Raw genomic sequence first — 18267 nt, forward strand, 5'->3', positions numbered from 1 at the left:
CCCTTATTAGTCTTTTTAGAATTTGCACTTTTCAAAAAATTATGCAGAATTTATTTTTGTTTCAAATTAAAAAAATACTTGGCATGAGTAAAGTTTTATCCTGTCCAGTACTATAGAAAAGAATTCACATAAAATTTCATTGCATATAAGAAAATAACCATAACTGTCAGTTAACCAATCAAATTTTCCTCCTTATATAACCTACCTGTATACAAGCTTTAGTTACCATGCAACCTCGAGTTTCCAAAATATTCTATAGAAACCAAAAATAAAAAAAAAAAAATGATGCTTTGAAATACCCAAGATACATGTATATGTTTATGACCCAGAAATGTTTTACTGCAATAAAAATGATGAATTAATTACCTATAACTGTCAAATTCAAGGGAATATTTTTTTCGACCTATTTTCGTATGCAACCGGATGTGACGTACCATGCATTGATGGTATTACACCTATTCAATGGCTTCTAGAGAAAAAAATAATGTGGAGTTTCACGGGGTATAGCTATATAGGTCTTGTAGAGGAGAAACAGGCGCATGGTTTGCGCAAGGTTTCGAGTTGCGCTTTGTCCAAAAACTGAAACTAGGGCTCGGAATTTCAAAAAAATTTGGGAAAAACAACAGGAATTTGCCTATTCCATAGCCTTTGGAAAAAATAATGAGGGATGTCGCGGGGTAAGACTATAAAGGTCTTGTAGAGGGAACACAGGCGCATAGTTTGCGCAAAGCTTCAAGAGGTGCTATGTGGAAAGGAACTAAAATTTAGTGAGGAACAAAGCCAACTCAAATGTCGGACAAGAACGTGAAAACCGTGAAAAAGACATATCAGAGTCAGGAAAGAAGAATTTCTTGTCATATGAAGTCGAAATGAAAATCCAAATCCCCCCATCCGAATTACATGATGAAAGAGATTGTAAAATGTGTTATGTAAGTACTGATAAAGAGAAGGCTGGACACTGACTAAATTTTTTTCAAGGGAATTTCGAAAAAGAAAACGATGAAGATGAAAGAACTTTAGTGCGAAGGCCAGCTGGTATACAACCTAAAGTTCTATATACTATGACAGACTTAATAGACAGTCTACTTTGTATTATTTTCAAAAGTATATTTACATCAGAGGTTTTGTACCAGAATAAAACAAAATCGGCAAACAGTACTGAGTTGTTAAAAAGATATGATAGTAAAACTACATACAGACCAGTTAACTTTATCATTGACAATCCAAGCGCCACATTCCTAAAGACGGTATAAGTACCCTCGTCCACGTGCGTGCATTGTCTGATATAAATAAATGTTTACTAGCTATATAGGCAAAAAAAAGAAACGTTACCCTGGTTTTTAATTAAAAGAAATTACATATATTAATTTATAATATTTTCAAGATTAAAACTAGTGACCTGAATGATTTATCTATCATTTACTAATTTGTTAAAAATTCGAAGACGACGTTAGGTCATTTTCTGATTTTAAACAAATAAGCATTTTTTCAAACATTTACCTGTATAGAGATGGAATTGAGTTGTCCTTTTGTTCATTAAATGTGTCGAGCACTATTGTTAACAAAAGGTCGCATTAAAAAATTGAAAAAGTTACATGTAAGTCAATGCCACGTCTACGTCATAATGAGAGAGAACGAGCTATTGTGTTGTTGGCAGCAAAAATGACTCTAATACAGGTTGCAAATCATCCCAATGTCTCTAGAATGAATATTGAAAAGCTTAAGACTCGTCTTAGAGATACTGGCACGACAAATAATCGTCCCCGAGGTTGCAGGCAACGTGAAATGAAGTTACGTCAGGACAGTCACATACGCATTATTCATCTCCGGAATCGATTTGTAAATTTGTCACAAACAGCACGACAAACTCATGGAAGAAACAACAACAGGCTTATTCCCAAACAGTTTGTAACCGACTGCATCAAGTTTGCCTAAGAGCCCATCGTCCGTTGAAGGGACGACCTATCCTTATGCAGGGTCACAGGATGTCGCGACTTCAATGGACTCGGGTACGGATTCGATGGAATAGACTAACATGGAGACAAGTCCTTTTTACCGATGAATAGAAATTCAACTTGACATTTAGCGACGGCAAAGCCAGTGTCTACCGGAGATGCAATGCATGATTTTCTGATGCGTGCGTACAGGAAACGGATCGGTTTGAGGGTGGCGGAATTGTTGTATGGGACGGAATAACCTACCAGGAACGCACCGATCTGACAATTATTGAAGGTAACCTAAATGCAAAAAGGTATAGGAACGAAATTCTGGCTCCACTCGTTCTCCCGTTTCTCCGAAGGCATCGTTTTAACCACGTTTTTCAGCAGGAAAACGCCCGTTGTCACGTGGCACACATTTTAATGATTTTTTGGAGAATAATCTCATTCGTGTGTTGCCGTGGCCAGCAATGTCTCCTGATTATCGCCAATGGAACATCTTTGGGACGAACTTGGACGACCCATCAGAAAGAGCCAAAATCCATTGGAAATGCTCGCCAATCTCCGAATAGCATTTTTCAGGGAATGGAACAACACAAAGGCCATTGATAAAGAGGGATGATCAAGGGTAGTTCCTTCAAATACTGGAACATGAACGACAACCATATCACCATTCTGAAAGCTCCGAGGGCCAGTTCGGATGCTGTAATGAAATGGTGGGTTATTAAAAAAAGTAAAAGACAGCACGTATGAAACCTAGTGCGACCAGATTTAAACGGATATAAAATTAATGAAGATAGAATATGATGCAGCAATCAAAGAACATGAGCAAAAATAATGGACAAGCTGGACAAGTGTGACCACAAACTCAAACATGCAGAACCATTTGATTAGTTAACTTCACGAAAATAAAATGTCTGTCCACAATTTCTCAGGAACGCGCTCCTTGAACACCGCTTGAAAGGCATCTAAATAAATGAACGTCGAAGACATTTCCTACAGTGCCAACGCTCCCAAAAGGAGCAATCACTATCTCCTACCGCAGCGGTCGATCAGAGGGTTGATCATTGGGAGGTCGGACTGTGGTAAGACAACGCTGTTGAACAACCTACTCCTGCGCGATGGATGGCTCGACAACGATCGATTGTACGTTTTCGGAAAATCGCTTCACCAGCCCATCTACCAGCGGTTGCAGCAAGCGCTGGGAAAAGGCTTCCCTAAGGAAGATATACGAGACCTCCTACAGTGCAAGGGCAAGTCACCCTACTCGTTGATCGATGTGGTCAACGCCTTACCTCCACCACGACACCCAAATGGTATCGATACTTTTTTCTTCGAGCAAGGGAGCGATGTACCAGACCCCGGGAACTTGACCCTAGCCACAAGAACCTCATAGTGTTCGACGACTTGTTGCTGAGCAAACAGAACACGTGTGAAGACTACTACGTGCGCGATCGCCACAACAACGTCGATTGTTTCTACCTGTGACAGAACTACTTCAAACTGCCCCGACAATCGATCTGAGAACATGCAAACTTTATCTGTCTCTTTCAGCAAGATGCTAAGAATCTCGATCATATCCGGCGTGACCACTGCAACGATCTTACCAAGTAACAATTTGACGCTCTGTGTAAGCATTGCTGGTCCCAACCCTATGGATTTGTAACCATCGATCTCACGAGCCACAAGTCAGCAGGTAAATACCGATACAAATTAGATGAGTTCTATGAGGTATAAGATAAAGAATGGATCAGTTTGAAGATTTCTTCCTGGAACTGGAGTATGAAGACACAGAGGAACCCCAGCCCTACAAGTTTGAGTGGACCTGCAAATGTAAGTTCGAGTGGGACCTTATCGATATAAGGAGTATGTGTTGGAAGTGTGGTCGCGCGATCCCCCGCCCGATCGATAGCGGTGTAGGTGATTTCGACGCATGAAACTCTGGCCGCCAGTATGGTAAGGTGGAGCACTTTCCTCAACCCCAATGCCCTACCAAGACGATTCGAGGCCACCAGTGTACACACCCATGCCAACCGCGTATAGACCTATGCCTAAGACACTTGAAGTTTTCGAAGAGAATACAACCATACTCGTTACCCCCATTGTTTCAACAACTTTTTAAACGCTAAATGAGAGATATTTTTCCAACGCTATAAGGTGTTTGGAAAAACGTCTATAAACGCTATGGGGCGTTCACACCCACGCTTAGGGGCGTTCACACCAACGCTATGGGGCGTTTAACAGCGTTCGATCCTATAAATAAATGACGTTTATCAAGATTATCGACCCTAAGCAGCGTGAGGCGCTTGCCAGGTAGTTGCAAGACACCAAGCGGAAAATTCAAGCCAGTAATATGCAGCATCGCCTCGACAAGATTGGACTTAGCCGAGACCTTTCCAAGGTGTTTAAGCCTGTGGTTGAGGCTCAGCGAGAGGTAGCTTCACAGATCACCAAAACGATCGCAGACCTTCCTGCAGCAGTGCCAGCCCTTCCTCCTCCACCGCTCGAGTTTACCGACCCACTACCCATCGCACCACCTACAGACACCGCCCTTGGACCCCGAGCACGGCAGTATTTGCAGCTCAGTATGACTCCTTCCGCCGACCACACCTTTGGATTGCGATCTGAAAACGATAGTATCTTTATCGGAATCTCACAAGTTACTTTTGACGGTGATGATATTTTCGTGGATGGTGTGAGGTACAAAGGAACCCTTGGCCTCTGGGAACTCATGGTGAAAAAGAATCCAGAATCGTTCGAGCCCGAAGACCTAGAGGACTATGCACAGATTCTAAAAAGTTCCGGTGCCATGTATCAAGGCAATTCCACCCTCTCGAGAACCCCGAAGGCGAATAAGGGTTACAAGTGGAAGGAAATCGTGTCCCACATCTACCAAAAGAATAAGTTTGGCAGTGGGCTGCAAACCGTGTTTTTACCTTCCAACTTCAAGCAGCTTCTCGGCCGCTTGGAACTGTACATGTGTGCCGCAGCATACCTAGCAGGAACTAATGGTGTGTGCAACGAAATTATCGATGCTATGAAAAAGGGTAGACATATCAGTATCGAGGAATATAAGGCGCTTCGTCGTAGCATCCTATAAATAAGTGTTAAAAGGTTACGCTCGAAAGTACGCCTACAGTGGTAGAGGACTGTTTGACACAATCGCCAGTTCGGCTGAACACATGTTTACTTCCTCTGCCGCCAAAACCCTAGGAAGTAAGGCAGTGAGTGCTGCCACCAATGCAGCCTGGAAAGTGTTGAAAGGGGCCTCCAAAGCCGTCGACCATGTGGTTGATAATGTGACCCGCCCCAGAAAACACAATAAAACCCCCCCAACAATCAAGTGTTCAACGCAAGAAGCCAGAGAAAGTTCGGTTGAACAATCTTATCTTTGGCTCTGGTATCAAAACCATCCACGACTTCGTCCAACGCTATAAATAAATACATTATGTCTGACATCCTTACAATCACCGAAGGGTTGACCTTCGACGAAAGTCTCTAGGAATATCAGGATCGAGAATACGAACCACAAGCCAGTGCCCAGCTGAACAGTGCCGGTTCTGAAATCCGAATCAACATCGAAACCCAGGATTTGTTCCTACACTCCGCCGAGAGTTATCTCTTGGTAGAATTTCGAAGGACGGCTACTAATGAACGACGGCACTGCATATGCCGACGATGATCTCGTGTCCCTCGTCCATAATGGTATCATGTATCTCTTCAGAACCATCAGCTATCGACTCTAGATCTCCGGCCAGCAAATCGAGCACATCAACGACCCAGGCGTCGCCACCACCATGATGGGAATGTTGACCTACCCCGACGACTTTTCCAAATCACAAGGTCTCAACGAACTGTGGTTCAAGGATTCCTCCACCGACGCCCATGCAAACAACACCGGCTTTGTAGCGCGCCGTGGCTACATCATTGCCAAGCCGGCGAACAAAGGGTCGTTTTCAATCGCCATCCCCCTGAAGCACATTTTTTGGTTCGCTGATGACTACGACAAGATCGTGTACGGGTTAAGGCATGAAATCACACTCGTGCGCGATTCAGATACACATGCCATCCTGAGGGACCAAGCCGTCGACGTGGGAAAAGTTGTCCTGCGTAAGATCTCATGGTTCGTCCGCCACGTCACTCCTTCAGACGAAAACAAGATGCAGCTATACAAAACCATTCAGAGTAAAGCGAAGATCAACTGTGGATTTCGAATGAGGCAGTGCCAATCCATAGCCGTCCCAAAAGCCTCACAGTTCAGCTGGCGTTTATCTGCCAAGAGCGGTCGCGAGAAGCCCAGGTACATCATCGTTGCCTTCCAAACCGAGAGAAGTGGAAACCAGGAGAGCAACGCTGCCGTGTTCGATAACTGTCGATTGCAAAACGCCCATGTCACTCTCAACGCTGAACGCTACCCGGCCGTCGACTACAATGCCGTTTCCACCGAAAACAGGGTAGCCAGAGTGTTCAAAGAGGCTGCTTACTTCATGAAGAAATTCCACAACATGGACATCCTCCTCAGCAACGGAGGCATCAACCCCTCTGACTTCATCGATCTGTACTCCTTGTTTGTCATTGACGTGAGTCACTAGTCCGAGCGGCTGAAAGAATCCACGGTGGACATTCAGATCCGGGCCCAGTTCGAGCGTAACGTGGAGGCCAACACGAGAGCATTTGCACTTATCATTTCCGACAGAATCCTACAGTTTGAATCCGATGGTCAGAAGATGAACGTTGTGTTCTAAAAGTACAAAATGGAAAAAATTTACCTACAACTCCTCTTTGCCAGCCGCCCTGCCGAAGTCTTTGCGATCGTCGTGAAGACTGGTAGACAACTCAAGGAGCAGTATGACGGTATCGAAGAGTGGAAGCAAAAATATGTGACAATGGTGTACCATAAATAAATGGATAACACATTTTTGAGACGAATTGCAAACAACACTGACCCCAAACAGGGGTTCTCGTTCATCGTCTCTGGAAACGATAGTCAAATCCTTACCTGGTTCAACCCCCCCCCCCCCCCCCCCCCCACCACACTGGAACTCAAGGAATCCAAGACCTATGAGATGGCATTAGTGAACCTGTAAACCTATGGTGATGGACTCTACTTAAAGCGTGGTCAGCAATTCCACGACGGAGCCGGTCTGATCTTAGGTGCTAACAGCCCCTTCAAAAACATTCCTCTCCTCGGTATGCTCCTATAAATAAATGGATGATTTAGATTCTGGTTACCGGCAGAACAGAGTCGAATGTATGGAAGAACAACTCAACGCGGATATTCTTAAGTATCAACGTACCTTGAAGATCTACAAACGACTCGATAAAGTAGTGTCTATAGCACAGGGTGTGTGTTCCGTAGCCAGTTTGATGTTGACAGCTGCACCATGGATTCAGCTTTGACCGGTATATTATAGCCTCCCTTCCCCTAGGATCCCTTGCTTGCTTGAGTGCCACTGGCGTGATGGTACTCACACTGATCTCAAGGCGTATCATGAAAAAGAAGAAAAAAACACCGCGACACCTTGCGATTGGCAGAGTCCACAAAATCCTTGGTTGAACAATGTATTAGTACTGCTTTGACTGATGATGAACAAATTGATGATGCTGAGTTTGGTAAGATCACAAGCTGCCTCAAGAACTACTATGATGAGAAAGATCAGCTGCGACAACCTTCCACCACTTTTAGTGAGGACCTTAATGCGCATGCGCCGTAAAAACGTCACACATCATTTCATTACGCTTCACTACACACATCGTTTCACGATGTGTTCCGTTCTGCTTCACTTAACGATGTGCTCCGTTTCAAGCATAAAAAAAAACACAAAAAAAAAAAAAAAATTCCGATCCGGCAGAAATATCGGATGGAAATTTTTTTTGTACCCCATCCAACCCATTTTTTATTTTTTTTGTTTTAATTAATTTCTTACAAGATCGCAAGAAAAGTACTCCTGTTTGGTCATTTTACTAACTTTTAAGCCTGTACTTCTCACGAAGGCTCCTTCCAAGGGTTCCTTCTCTCTGTTCAGACTACTGCAGGCCCATACCCTTGTCGTTTCTCCTTCTCTGTTTTTCAAGGTGAAGATCTTACTCCTGCCAAACTTCCCATCTACTTCTACCACTTCTAGAATTTTTTATCTTACCCAGGTTGGGAGTTCCTTCCATTTTAGAATTTCCAGGCTCTGTACGAAAGCCATATTTTTGTATCTACCCCTAGGATTACATCCCTTTAAGGTGTCTCTACCATTGTTTACAAAAAGCCATATTCTTGTTTCTACCCTTAGACTAGTTGAAACACAATGAATTTGCATTTTATGTTTGAGGTTGGGGTCCCTATGCAGGATTTGCGCTTAAAAATGGCAAATGCGGCAAAATCCTCCTTTTTACACTACTACCCACCATTATTTTTCTGTAGAAGCCATGGTATAGGCCAACCCACTGTTTTTAACATTTTTTTTTTAATTTTGAGCTCTAGTTTCTAATTTTTTAACATAGCACCCTTCGATGCCTTGCGCAAAAGATGCGCCTGTTTCTCCTCTACAAGACCTATATAGTCATACCCCGTGACACTCCTCAGTGTTTTTCTCTAGAAGCCATGGAATAGGCCAACCCCCCTGCTTTTAACATTTTTTTTTTAAATTTTGAGCTCTAGTTTCAGATTTTTGAACATAGCACCCTTCGATACCTTGCGCAAAAGATGCGCCTGTTTCTCCTCTACTAGACCTATATAGTCATACCCCGTGACACCCCTCATTATTTTTCTCTAGAAGCCATGGAATAGGCCAACCCCCTGTTTTTAATATTTTTTTAAAATTTTGAGCTCTAGTTTCAGATTTTTGAACATAGCGCCCTTCGATACCTTGCGCAAAAGATGCGCCTATTTCTCCTCTACAATATCTATATAGTCATACCCCGTGACACCCCTCATTATTTTTCTCTAGAAGCCATGGAATAGGCCAATCCCACTATTTTTAACATTTTTTTTTCAAATTTTGAGCTCTAGTTTAAGATTTTTGAACATAGCGCCCTTCGATACCTTGCGCAAAAAATGCGCCTGTTTCTCCTCTACAAGACCTATATAGTCATATCCCGTGACACCCCTCATTATTTTTCTCTAGAAGACATGGAATAGGCCAATCCCCCTCTTTTTAACATTTTTTTTTAAATTTTGACCTCTAGTTTCAGATTTTTGAACATAGCGCCCTTCGATACCTTGCGCAGAAGATGCGCCTGTTTCTCCTCTACAAGACCTGTATAGTCCATACTCCGTGACACCCCTCATTATTTTTCTCTAGAAGCCATGGAATAGGCCAACCCCCCCTGTTTTTAACATTTTTTTTTTTTAATTTTGAGCACTAGTTTCAGATTTTTGAACATAGCGCCCTTCGATACCTTGCTCAAAAGATGCGCCTGTTTCTCCCTACAAGACCTATATAGTCATATCCCGTGACACCCTTCATTATTTTTCTCTATAAGCCATGGAATAGGCCAACCCCCCCCCCCCCCTCTGTTTTTAAACATTTTTTTTTTTAATTTTGAGCTCTAGTTTCAGATTTTTTAACATAGCGCCCTTCGATACCTTGCGCAAAAGATGCGCCTGCTTCTGCTCTGCAAGACCTTTATAGTCATACCCAGTGACACTCCTCATTATTTTTCTCTAGAAGCCATTGAATAGGCCAACCCCCCTGTTTTTAACATTTTTTTTTTAATTTTGAGCTCTTGTTTCAGATTTCTGAACATAGCGCCCTTCGATACGTTGCGCAAAAGATGCGCCTGTTTCTCTTCTACAAGACCTGTATAGTCATACTCCGTGACACCCCTCATTGTTTTTCTCTAGAAGCCATTGAATAGGCCAACCCCCCTGTTTTTAACATTTTTTTTTTTATTTTGAGCACTAGTTTCAGATTTTTGAACATAGCGCCCTTCGATACCTTGCGCAAAAGATGCGCCTGTTTCTCCTCTAGAAGACCAATATAGTCATATCCCGTGACACTCCTCATTATTTTTCTCTAGAAGCCATGGAATAGGCCAACCCCCCCCCCCCTGTTTTTAACATTTTTTTTTTTAATTTTGAGCTCTAGTTTAAGATTTTTGAACATAGCGCCCTTCGATACCTTGCGCAAAAGATGCGCCTGTTTCTCCTCTACAAGACCTATATAGTCATATCCCGTGACACCCCTCATTAATTTTCTCTAGAAGCCATGGAATAGGCCAATCCCCCTGTTTTTAACATTTTTTTTTAAATTTTTAGCTCTAGTTTCAGATTTTTGAACATAGCGCCCTTCGATACCTTGCGCAAAAGATGCGCCTGTTTCTCCTCTACAAGACCTGTATAGTCATACTCCGTGACACCCCTCATTATTTTCTCTAGAAACCATGGAATAGGCCAACCCCCCCTGTTTTTAACAATTTTTTTTTTAATTTTGAGCTCTAGTTTCAGATTTTTGAACATAGCGCCCTTCGATACCTTGCGCAAAAGATGCGCCTGTTTCTGCTCTACAAGACCTGTATAGTCATACTCCGTGACACCCCTCATTATTTTTCTCTAGAAGGCATGGAATAGGCCAACCCCCCTGTTTACATTTTTTTTTTTTAATTTTGAGCTCTAGTTTCAGATTTTTGAACATAGCGCCCTTCGATACCTTGTGCAAAAGATGCGCCTGTTTCTCCTCTACAAGACCTATATAGTCATATCCCGTGACACCCCTCATTATTTTTCTCTAGAAGCCATGGAATAGGCCAATCCCCCTGTTTTTAACATTTTTTTTTTTAATTTTGAGCTCTAGTTTCAGATTTTTGAACATAGCGCCCTTCGATACCTTGCGCAGAAGATGGGCCTGTTTCTCCTCTACAAGACCTGTAAAGTCATACTCCGTGACACCCCTCATTATTTTTCTCTAGAAGCCATGGAATAGGCCAACCCCCCCCCCCCCCCCCCCCTGTTTTTAACCTTTTTTATTTAATTTTGAGCTCCAGTTTCAGATTTTTGAACAAAGCGCCCCTCGATACCTTGCGCAAAAGATGCGCCTGTTTCTCCTCTACAAAACCTGTTTAGTCATACTCCGTGACACCCCTCATTAATTTCCTCTAGAAGGCATGGAATAGGCCAACCCCCCTGTTTTTAACATTTTTTTTTTAAATTTTGAGCTCTAGTTTAAGATTTTTGAACATAGCACCCTTCGATACCTCGCGCAAAAGATGCGCCTGTTTCTCCTCTACAAGACCTTTATAGTCATACCCAGTGACACTCCTCATTATTTTTCTCTAGAAGCCATTGAATAGGCCAACCCCCCTGTTTTTAACATTTTTTTTTTAATTTTGAGCTCTTGTTTCAGATTTCTGAACATAGCGCCCTTCGATACGTTGCGCAAAAGATGCGCCTGTTTCTCTTCTACAAGACCTGTATAGTCATACTCCGTGACACCCCTCATTGTTTTTCTCTAGAAGCCATTGAAGAGGCCAACCCCCCTGTTTTTAACATTTTTTTTTTTTATTTTGAGCACTAGTTTCAGATTTTTGAACATAGCGCCCTTCGATACCTTGCGCAAAAGATGCGCCTGTTTCTCCTCTAGAAGACCAATATAGTCATATCCCGTGACACTCCTCATTATTTTTCTCTAGAAGCCATGGAATAGGCCAACCCCCCCCCCCCCCCCTGTTTTTAACATTTTTTTTTTTAATTTTGAGCTCTAGTTTAAGATTTTTGAACATAGCGCCCTTCGATACCTTGCGCAAAAGATGCGCCTGTTTCTCCTCTACAAGACCTATATAGTCATATCCCGTGACACCCCTCATTAATTTTCTCTAGAAGCCATGGAATAGGCCAATCCCCCTGTTTTTAACATTTTTTTTTAAATTTTTAGCTCTAGTTTCAGATTTTTGAACATAGCGCCCTTCGATACCTTGCGCAAAAGATGCGCCTGTTTCTCCTCTACAAGACCTGTATAGTCATACTCCGTGACACCCCTCATTATTTTCTCTAGAAACCATGGAATAGGCCAACCCCCCCTGTTTTTAACAATTTTTTTTTTAATTTTGAGCTCTAGTTTCAGATTTTTGAACATAGCGCCCTTCGATACCTTGCGCAAAAGATGCGCCTGTTTCTGCTCTACAAGACCTGTATAGTCATACTCCGTGACACCCCTCATTATTTTTCTCTAGAAGGCATGGAATAGGCCAACCCCCCTGTTTACATTTTTTTTTTTTAATTTTGAGCTCTAGTTTCAGATTTTTGAACATAGCGCCCTTCGATACCTTGTGCAAAAGATGCGCCTGTTTCTCCTCTACAAGACCTATATAGTCATATCCCGTGACACCCCTCATTATTTTTCTCTAGAAGCCATGGAATAGGCCAATCCCCCTGTTTTTAACATTTTTTTTTTTAATTTTGAGCTCTAGTTTCAGATTTTTGAACATAGCGCCCTTCGATACCTTGCGCAGAAGATGGGCCTGTTTCTCCTCTACAAGACCTGTAAAGTCATACTCCGTGACACCCCTCATTATTTTTCTCTAGAAGCCATGGAATAGGCCAACCCCCCCCCCCCCTTGTTTTTAACCTTTTTTATTTAATTTTGAGCTCCAGTTTCAGATTTTTGAACAAAGCGCCCCTCGATACCTTGCGCAAAAGATGCGCCTGTTTCTCCTCTACAAAACCTGTTTAGTCATACTCCGTGACACCCCTCATTAATTTCCTCTAGAAGGCATGGAATAAGCCAACCCCCCTGTTTTTAACATTTTTTTTTTAAATTTTGAGCTCTAGTTTAAGATTTTTGAACATAGCACCCTTCGATACCTCGCGCAAAAGATGCGCCTGTTTCTCCTCTACAAGACCTGTATAGTCATACTCCGTGACACCCCTCATTATTTTTCTCTAGAAGCCATGGAATAGGCCAACCCCCCTGTTTTTAACATTTTTTTTTTAATTTTGAGCTCTAGTTTCAGATTTTTGAACATAGCGCCCTTCGATATCTTGCGCAAAAACTGCGCCTGTTTCTCCTCTACAAGACCAATATAGTCATATCCCGTGACACCCCTCATTATTTTTCTCTAGAAGCCATGGAATAGGCCAACCCCCCTATTTTTAACATTTTTTTTTTAAATTTTGAGCTCTAGTTTAAGATTTTTGAACATAGAGCCCTTCGATACCTTGCGCAAAAGATGCGCCTGTTCCTCCTCTACAAGACCTATATAGTCATACTCCGTGACACTCCTCATTATTTTTCTCTAGAAGCCATGGAATAGGCCAATCCCCCTGTTTTTAACATTTTTTTTTTAAATTTTGAGCTCTAGTTTCAGATTTTTGAACATAGCGCCCTTCGATACCTTGCGCAGAAGATGCGCCTGTTTCTCCTCTACAAGACCTGTATAGTCATACTCCGTGACACCCCTCATTATTTTTCTCTAGAAGCCATGGAATAGGCCAACCCCCCCCCCTGTTTTTAACCTTTTTTTTTTAAATTTTGAGCACTAGTTTCAGATTTTTGAACATACCGCCCCTCGATACCTTGCGCAAAAGATGCGCCTGTTTCTCCTCTACAAGACCTGTATAGTCATACTCCGTGACACCCCTCATTATTTTTCTCTAGAAGGCATGGAATAGGCCAACCCCCCTGTTTTTAACATTTTTTTTTTTAATTTTGAGCTCTAGTTTAAGATTTTTGAACATAGCGCCCTTCGATACCTTGCGCAAATGATGCGCCTGTTTCTCCTCAACAAGACCTATATAGTCATATCCCGTGACACCCCTCATTATTTTTCTCTAGAAGCCATGGAAAAGGCCAACCCCCCTGTTTTTAACATTTTTTTTTTTTAATTTTGAGCTCTAGTTTTAGATTTTTGAACATAGCACCCTTCGATACCTTGCGCAAAAGATGCGCCTGTTTCTCCTCTACAAGACCTGTATAGTCATACTCCGTGACACCCCTCATTATTTTTCTCTAGAAGCCATGGAATAGGCCAACCCCCCCTGTTTTTAACATTTATTTTTTTTTAATTTTGAGCACTAGTTTCAGATTTTTGAACATAGCGCCCTTCGATACCTTGCTCAAAAGATGCGCCTGTTTCTGCTCTACAAGACCTATATAGTCATACCCCGTGACACCCCTCATTATTTTTCTCTAGAAGCCATGGAATAGGCCAACCCCCCTGTTTTTAACATTTTTTTTTTTTTAATTTTGAGCACTAGTTTCAGATTTTTGAACATAGCGCCCTTCGATACCTTGCGCAAAAGATGCGCCTGTTTCTCCTCTACAAGACCTATATAGTCATACCCCGTGACACTCCTCATTATTTTTCTCTAGAAGCCATGGAATAGACCAACCCCCCTGTTTTTAACATTTTTTTTTAATTTTGAGCTCTAGTTTCAAATTTTTGAACATAGCGCCTTTCGATACCTTGCGCAAAAGATGCGTCTGTTTCTCCTCAACAAGACCTATATAGTCATATCCCGTGACACCCCTCATTATTTTTCTCTAGAAGCCATGGAAAAGGCCAACCCCCCTGTTTTTAACATTTTTTTTTTTAATTTTGAGCTCTAGTTTTAGATTTTTGAACATAGCACCCTTCGATACCTTGCGCAAAAGATGCGCCTGTTTCTCCTCTACAAGACCTGTATAGTCATACTCCGTGACACCCCTCATTATTTTTCTCTAGAAGCCATGGAATAGGCCAACCCCCCTGTTTTTAACATTTATTTTTTTTTAATTTTGAGCACTAGTTTCAGATTTTTGAACATAGCGCCCTTCGATACCTTGCTCAAAAGATGCGCCTGTTTCTGCTCTACAAGACCTATATAGTCATACCCCGTGACACCCCTCATTATTTTTCTCTAGAAGCCATGGAATAGGCCAACCCCCCTGTTTTTAACATTTTTTTTTTTTTAATTTTGAGCACTAGTTTCAGATTTTTGAACATAGCGCCCTTCGATACCTTGCGCAAAAGATGCGCCTGTTTCTCCTCTACAAGACCTATATAGTCATACCCCGTGACACTCCTCATTATTTTTCTCTAGAAGCCATGGAATAGACCAACCCCCCTGTTTTTAACATTTTTTTTTAATTTGAGCTCTAGTTTCAGATTTTTGAACATAGCGCCTTTCGATACCTTGCGCAAAAGATGCGTCTGTTTCTCCTCAACAAGACCTATATAGTCATATCCCGTGACACCCCTCATTATTTTTCTCTAGAAGCCATGGAAAAGGCCAACCCCCCTGTTTTTAACATTTTTTTTTTTAATTTTGAGCTCTAGTTTTAGATTTTTGAACATAGCACCCTTCGATACCTTGCGCAAAAGATGCGCCTGTTTCTCCTCTACAAGACCTGTATAGTCATACTCCGTGACACCCCTCATTATTTTTCTCTAGAAGCCATGGAATAGGCCAACCCCCCTGTTTTTAACATTTATTTTTTTTTAATTTTGAGCACTAGTTTCAGATTTTTGAACATAGCGCCCTTCGATACCTTGCTCAAAAGATGCGCCTGTTTCTGCTCTACAAGACCTATATAGTCATACCCCGTTACACCCCTCATTATTTTTCTCTAGAAGCCATGGAATAGACCAACCCCCCTGTTTTTAACATTTTTTTTTTTTAATTTTGAGCACTAGTTTCAGATTTTTGAACATAGCGCCCTTCGATACCTTGCGCAAAAGATGCGCCTGTTTCTCCTCTACAAGACCTATATAGTCATACCCCGTGACACTCCTCATTATTTTTCTCTAGAAGCCATGGAATAGACCAACCCCCCTGTTTTTAACATTTTTTTTTAATTTTGAACTCTAGTTTCAGATTTTTGAACATAGCGCCTTTCGATACCTTGCGCAAAAGATGCGTCTGTTTCTCCTCAACAAGACCTATATAGTCATATCCCGTGACACCCCTTATTATTTTTCTCTAGAAGCCATGGAAAAGGCCAACCCCCCTGTTTTTAACATTTTTTTTTTTAATTTTGAGCTCTAGTTTTAGATTTTTGTACATAGCACCCTTCGATACCTTGCGCAAAAGATGCGCCTGTTTCTCCTCTACAAGACCTGTATAGTCATACTCCGTGACACCCCTCATTATTTTTCTCTAGAAGCCATGGAATAGGCCAACCCCCCTGTTTTTAACATTTATTTTTTTTTAATTTTGAGCTCTAGTTTCAGATTTTTGAACATAGCGCCCTTCGATACCTTGCGCAAAAGATGCGCCTGTTTCTCCTCTACAAGACCAATATAGTCATATCCCGTGACACCCCTCATTATTTTTCTCTAGAAGCCATGGAATAGGCCAACCCCCTCCCCCCCCCCCCCCTGTTTTTAACATTTTTTTTTTTAATTTTGAGCTCTAGTTTCAGATTTTTGAACATAGCGCCCTTCGATACCTTGCGCAAAAGATGCGCCTGTTTCTCCTCTACAAGACCTGTATAGTCATACGCCGTAACACTCCTCATTATTTTTCTCTAGAAGCCAAGGAATAGGCCAACCCCCCTGTTTTTAACATTTTTTTTTTTTTAATTTTGAGCACTAGTTTCAGATTTTTGAACATAGCACCCTTCGATACCTTGTGCAAAAGATGCGCCTGTTTCTCCTCTACAAGACCTATATAGTCATACCCCGTGACACCCCTCATTATTTTTCTCTAGAAGCCATGGAATAGGCCAACCCCCCTGTTTTTAACATTTTTTTTTCTTTTAATTTTGAGCACTAGTTTCAGATTTTTGAACATAGCGCCCTTCGATACCTTGCTCAAAAGATGCGCCTGTTTCTGCTCTACAAGACCTATATAGTCATACCCCGTGACACCCCTCATTATTTTTCTCTAGAAGCCAAGGAATAGGCCAACCCCCCTGTTTTTAACATTTTTTTTTTTTTAATTTTGAGCACTAGTTTCAGATTTTTGAACATAGCACCCTTTGATACCTTGCGCAAAAGATGCGCCTGTTTCTCCTCTACAAGACCTATATAGTCATACCCCGTGACACTCCTCATTATTTTTCTCTAGAAGCCATGGAATAGACCAACCCCCCTGTTTTTAACATTTTTTTTTAATTTTGAGCTCTAGTTTCAGATTTTTGAACATAGCGCCCTACGATACCTTGCGCAAAAGATGCGTCTGTTTCTCCTCAACAAGACCTATATAGTCATATCCCGTGACACCCCTAATTTTTTTTCTCTAGAAGCCATGGAATAGGCCAACCCCCTGTTTTTAACATTTTTTTTTTTAATTTTGAGCTCTAGTTTCAGATTTTTGAACATAGCGCCCTTCGATACCTTGCGCAAAAGATGCGCCTGTTTCTCCTCTACAAGACCTGTATAGTCATACTCCGTGACACCCCTCATTATTTTTCTCTAGAAGCCATGGAATAGGCCAACCCCCCTGTTTTTAACATTTTTTTTTCTTTTAATTTTGAGCACTAGTTTCAGATTTTTGAACGTAGCGCCCTTCGATACCTTGCTCAAAAGATGCGCCTGTTTCTGCTCTACAAGACCTATATAGTCATACCCCGTGACACCCCTCATTATTTTTCTCTAGAAGCCATGGAATAGGCCAACCCCCCTGTTTTTAACATTTTTTTTTTTAATTTTGAGCTCTAGTTTCAGATTTTTGAACATAGCGCCCTTCGATACCTTGCGCAAAAGATGCGCCTGTTTCTCCTCTACAAGACCAATATAGTCATATCCCGTGACACCCCTCATTATTTTTCTCTAGAAGCCATGGAATAGGCCACCCCCCCCCCCTGTTTTTAACATTTTGTTTTTTTAATTTTGAGCTCTAGTTTCAGATTTTTGAACATAGCGCCCTTCGATACCTTGCGCAAAAGATGCGCCTGTTTCTCCTCTACAAGACCTGTATAGTCATACTCCGTAACACTCCTCATTATTTTTCTCTAGAAGCCATGGAATAGGCCAACCCCCCTGTTTTTTACATTTTTTTTTTTTAATTTTGAGCACTAGTTTCAGATTTTTGAACATAGCGCCCTTCGATACCTTGCGCAAAAGATGCGCCTGTTTCTCCTCTACAAGACCTATATAGTCATACCCCGTGACACTCCTCATTATTTTTCTCTAGAAGCCATGGAATAGACCAACCCCCCTGTTTTTAACATTTTTTTTTAATTTTGAGCTCTAGTTTCAGATTTTTGAACATAGCGCCCTTCGATACCTTGCGCAAAAGATGCGCCTGTTTCTCCTCTATAAGACCTATATAGTCATACCCCGTGACACCCCTCATTATTTTTCTCTAGAAGCCATGGAATAGGCCAACCCCCCTGTTTTTAACATTTTTTTTTAATTTTGAGCTCTAGTTTCAGATTTTTGAACATAGCGCCTTTCGATACCTTGCGCAAAAGATGCGTCT

General features: G+C 41.7%; 1 long non-coding RNA gene across 1 annotated transcript; it reads right to left on the reverse strand.

Annotated features, from left to right (window-relative positions):
* Positions 1-11280: 11280 nt before the first annotated feature.
* Positions 11281-17060, reverse strand: LOC127724541 (uncharacterized). The gene is made up of 3 exons (XR_007992556.1): positions 16471-17060; positions 13973-15569; positions 11281-11473 (listed from the first exon to the last, which is right to left on the reverse strand). It is a non-coding gene; the product is annotated as an uncharacterized LOC127724541 (long non-coding RNA).
* Between the last annotated feature and the right edge of the window lie 1207 nt (positions 17061-18267).

This window comes from Mytilus californianus, unplaced genomic scaffold, assembly GCF_021869535.1.
Source record: "Mytilus californianus isolate M0D057914Y unplaced genomic scaffold, xbMytCali1.0.p SCAF_14, whole genome shotgun sequence".
Classification (NCBI taxonomy): Eukaryota; Metazoa; Mollusca; class Bivalvia; order Mytilida; family Mytilidae; genus Mytilus; species Mytilus californianus.